Genomic DNA, 5,391 nt, shown 5'->3' on the forward strand with positions numbered 1-5,391 from the left:
TTTTGGGAGGTTTGGACAGGAGTCTCTCTCTCTCACACACGTGCATGCCACACACACACACACACACACACACACACACACACACACACACACACACACACACACACACACACACACACACACACACACACACACACACACACACACACACACAGACACACACACAGACACACGTATGTAACACATACTCATAGACAGTGACGCTCGAACAGAACATTGAAGACATTTTTTTTGCTGGGATTTATTCCGTTTTAGGTAAATGTAGATTTTTTTTTAACTTTTGGGCATTAGAGTAGGTGTCACATCATTAAATATCAAATATGGGATTCATTTTGGAATTATTTCCCACAAAGCATTATTCACCAACCTAAAATAACAACACTAACATAGCTAATGATGCCAATGCAACAATTTCAGTAAATGTAAATGCCTGATAAACCAATCAAATCACTATTGTGATATATTTACATGACTCATACTCACCAATGGTGATGCATTTGTTTGCAGACATGTATATCAGTCATTTGATTGTTAGATCTTCTTAACCAAAGTAATGTCTGTAACATAATGGTCATCTGAAAACGTATACACAGTTATTGACCCAATACTAAATTAAACACCATTTTTATTTGAGATATATTCATTCATCATTCACTTGTATCAAAGCAACACCGGATTATTTTTCATTCATCAAGTGAACATTTTTAATTGAAGAGGTTTTTTTCTCATTTCAACAAAGCGTTGCATTTATTCTTTACCGCCTTATGTTCAGTATAGTTACACAGGACTTTGGTTTGACTGAAAATGCAGAACCATAATGACATTTCACAACGCTTAACATTGAAATGGGAAAGCAGGAATAAGGCTGTGAGCTTCAGCCCTCTTGAAGTCCTTAATTGGTGTCCCACTTGAAGTACATACTTCTAATCGCTCAGTTACATCTGATTGCCTTCTGAAATGTTCCGGTTTCCTAAGCACGCCCTCCAGCTATTGATTCCATCACGATAAACCAAATATGTCGTTAGGGAAGATCCAGTTTCTGCGATAAGATGAACTCTGAATGCACCACGGTCCGCTTCCTCCTTCATTGCATAACACTTCTGTCAACTTCAGTTCTTCTAGTGAAAACACAAGAACTGAACAGTGACAAGAGCAGCCTACCATAGCCTGGCTCCGGGCCGTTCCCACATCAGTTCCCCTGGACACTTCCCTTCAGGCCTGGCAGAGCAAGAACTTCAGTCTTATGTCACCGTCTTTATACCAGCAGGTTGGCAGTTCAGACGTCTTGCTCTGGAGGCTGAGATGGATAAACAAACAGCCACTTTTGGAGCCAGATTTAAGTTCTTAAACTAACCAGTCAGCGCTCGAATTAATCATTTGGCTCGCATTAATGCTGGCTTCGTAACACCATCCGTACCAGTGCTGTGTTGCATAACCCACACAGCGGTCAGCCAGACACCAAACCAGCCAATCCTCTTTGTGTTTAGGACGCATTGTTTGTGCAATCCCTGAAGAACTTAAAGGGGACCTATCATGCAAAATGCACTTTGTGATGTCTATTATACATAAATATGTGTCCCCGGTGCGTCGGGGAACTCACGCAGCGTCAGAAAATAAAACCCTCTCTCTTTTCCCCCGTACCCAAATCTTTTAAAAACGGGTGTACAACGAGCAGACACAGATTCCATCCGAACTGACGTCAAATCGGCAGCGGACCCACAGAGAGTTGCTATCAGAAACAATGCCTGACGTGTTTTGGACGTAATATCGTCTTTGTTTACATTAGCACTCGCTAACACTCAGAGCTAAGCTGTACTGTAGAGCACATGTGTTTTAAAAAGCAGGAAATAAAGAAAGGAACTCACCTGATAAACCTGCAAGAGAAAAGGCATTTGAGCTCCATACTGTTTCAGAAATATCCTTGACGTGGTTTAAACAGGATGGCGTTTTATCACAGCAGAATTTAACATCTCCGGTAGAATTCTGATCAGGCATTAGCTCCGCCTCCTCTTCTTTCTTTTTATCAAGCTAAGGACCCAAAATCTCTAATTCTCTAACAGGGCCGCAAAAGAGGGGTTTGAGCAGTATGAGGCATGGCTACAATGGGAGATCTGTTTGGTATTTTGAAAAAAAAACTTCACAGACATGTTTTGTATAGGTATGGCCCTACAATATATTTTTCAAATATAGCATGTGAAAAGTAGTAAAAGTGTGTTAGATAAGCATTTTAATAATACCTGAGGGTTGTGAGTCTTAATCAGAGCTTCAAGAAATGATTTCAAAAAACATATCTGCTAACATAACAAGTTGAAGTTGGGTTAAGCAAATTAAAACCTTCCCTTTTCTAATTTCCTTTCTCTTTTATATCCTGTCTGACATAAAATGGTCTTGTTAAACCAGTGTAGTCAGTGGATATGTTTTAATGAAGCTTCACCTCAATCCCCCTCAACTGACCAGTGAAGCAGGTCGATGGTTGGTGTGCCCCAGGGAGCGCTCGATCATAAGAGGTTATGTAATAAGTCTTTAATCCTCTCCGGGCCTCTGCTGGCGTTTAATTAGAGTGGTGCTGCCAGTCCAGAAGTTATTCAGCCAGTGAAAAGGCCTTAATCCCTCTTATTTGGTTTGTGTGTGATGTCGGAGGTCTGAGAAGGAGCAGGGTGTTGAAAATATGAACTGAAAAGGTAATCTGATGTTAAACAGAGATTGGAAATGTAAATTACTTGAAGGTGTATCAACCGAAGTTGTGGTATTGATTAAAGATAACATCGTCTATTCAATTTAAACAAGGAACGGCTGCTTTGGTTGATATTTAACAGTGTTTCAAAGAGCTACAATGTTTTAATTTAATATTTTCTCAAGTATATGGGGATGACATTTTAATGTTTATTTAGCTTACCACTGGATGATTTCCTGTAAGCAAACTATTCTGTATTGACTTGTAAATGGGAATAAGTCCCACGGGACATTGTGTTGCCTGGAGTCTGATTTTATAATCTGAAAAGCCACAATATTAGCACTTAAACATCTTGAAGCATTGTCTTTAAGCTTCCTTTGGGTGGGACTTCGGCGATAGCCATCATGACGATATGATGATAATGTCTTGATATGCGAGAGGATTAGTCAAAAATAACAGCACTGTGTAGAAATGGAGAGGAAATGAGCACGTTGGGCCCGTCTAAGCTGATTAATGCTTCAAAAGTACTTGTTGGATTGTCAAAAAGCTGTTTTTCTGGCAATTATTGTAACTTTCCCGAACCGACAAGCGTTCCTCCTCCATGCAGCGATCGGCAGGTGTTCGGAGGAGTGAAAGTATGCAGACTACAAACTTCTTTTTCAAGCTATCCTTTTTCAAATAGGGACCAACAGCATGATTTCCTTTCTGGGAACACTGTCCGACAGTGTGCGTCATTATTCCCATTTGTACGATTCATCACATCTCGCCCCTGTCTACTTTGGCAGGCTCTTTATGCCCAGCTCTGAGTGTGGTGGTTCAGACCTGGCATAAAGACTTTAGACATGTTCAGTCAGCTCTACGTTCAATCTAGTTGGTTTGAATCATAATGGACTCATTAATACTTTATTGGAAAATACACCCAAAAAGACCAATCAGTCATTGTTTTCACACTGATGTATCGTACGGACTAAATCAATCCAAAAACAGCTTGGAGTTTATTGGAACATCAACAGGATTTTAATTTGAGAACATCTGACTAGTAGTTGTTATAGTAGCTACCAACAGCAGTATTTGTAGCAGGACACATGACACAAGAAAAACAGATGGCTTATTATCTAAACGTAGATAAACCCAATAATATTAAAAAAAAACTGGTTTAATCCCTGAGATAATTTGCTGATGCTATCAGTTTGTCTCTTAAATCTAAACGCTCAACATTCAGCAATGTTGTCACACAGGAAACAGTCAGTGTGGTCAGGCCTCTTGTTTCATACTGATGAGGAAGGGGTTCACCTGCACAAATGTATTTGTGTATATACACACACACACACACACGTTTCCCCTGTAATACCATGGTGACCGTATGTAAGCTTTGTTTTAATATTCAAGTCAGCATTTCTTAACTGAATAAGCAACCAGTTGGACCTTTGCACCTCCCAGTTTGCCATAATACCAAAATGTCAGTCAGTTATTTATTTTTGACAGTCCAGAGGATTTTACATTAAGTCCAAAGTTTAGAAATATCACATGACAACGCTGCAATACCAGGTAGTAACTGGTTGTAATTATCACTAGAACTAGACAAATGAAACAGCCATTGCAGGCTGTAAATAATTGTCTCGGTAATGGAGTTTAGGTCGATCAAAATAATTTGACGTACACTGAATAACCACATCAAGCTCAGAAAATATTAACTAAATATAAATGATGTGATGATGTAAAGAAAGTCTGTAAGGTTATTAATGATAGCTGTGTCCTCAGGTCACCTGGACCTGGAGGGGCTCTTCCTTGTGAATGGCAACGCAGAGCGCGTGGATTGGCTGCGGCAGCGCTACGACAGCGGGGAGGAGGTGGCGCTGCAGAAGGAGGCGGACCTGGCGTCTGCGGTCAGTTTGCTGCGGCTCTTCCTGCAGGAGCTTCCTGAGCCCGTTATCCCAACAGCGATACAGGGACACATCCTGCAGCTCCACCAAGGTGTGTGACACCCCCTGCTTTAACCCATGTCACTTCACCACTCAATGTTTTTGTTATTTGATCCACTTTACCAACATTTTGTGTTTTCCTTTCTTTCTTTTTTGCTCCATTTAATGTTAGTTTGTGATTTTATTTTTGCCTGTTGCAAATAACAAAGTGTATTTTTTCGTATTTGTCCGTCTGTACAAAACACGCACCATTGTATCCCATTTCTGGATTTTCATCAACATTGATTTGATGTTCACATGTTATGGCCATGTTCACTTACTGCTCAGACTTACTGTACTGCAAGGACATAAATGGTGTCTTCCGTCAATATTAAAACCCAATACACAAATGTACCTTAAATGTACATTGTCATTTTAATTTATTCTCAATAATTAATACAATGCAATCATTTCTACATTTGCTATTTTATTGTGCTGTCCCTCCTCCATGTCTTGTCCTCTTTTGCCTCGGTTTCTATCAGAGATAATCTTTTCTAATCCTCTTGTCATGATCATGGTTGTCTCTATCGCTGTCCTGCAGATAACAGCTGTGGGGGAGTTTGCAGGGACTCTCCATGTCACGTCATTCATTTTTCATTCTCTTCTATTTTATACGATACGATACAATATTATGATTTATTAAAAGATAACTACATTTTCCTCCCTAATGCCATCTCTTTTTACACCCCATTGCATCTCTACCAGAGGAATATACATTGTTCTTTATCTGTGTCTGCATTATGTATTTTCTTCCAG

The 5,391-nt window shown here is 39.9% G+C and overlaps 1 long non-coding RNA gene across 5 annotated transcripts in view; it reads left to right on the forward strand.

Moving 5' to 3' along the window:
- LOC104965561 (uncharacterized) overlaps nucleotides 1-4,645 on the forward strand; it is a 38,045-nt gene extending 33,400 nt beyond the window's left edge. For all 5 annotated transcript variants that reach the window (XR_800539.1, XR_800538.1, XR_800540.1 and 2 more), the window contains exon 4: nucleotides 4,436-4,645. This is a non-coding gene — a long non-coding RNA (uncharacterized lncRNA). The remainder of the gene's footprint in view (nucleotides 1-4,435) is intronic.
- The last annotated feature ends 746 nt before the right edge of the window (nucleotides 4,646-5,391 follow it).

This window comes from Notothenia coriiceps, unplaced genomic scaffold, assembly GCF_000735185.1.
Source record: "Notothenia coriiceps isolate Sejong01 unplaced genomic scaffold, NC01 NC01_scaffold00037246, whole genome shotgun sequence".
NCBI lineage: Eukaryota > Metazoa > Chordata > Actinopteri > Perciformes > Nototheniidae > Notothenia > Notothenia coriiceps.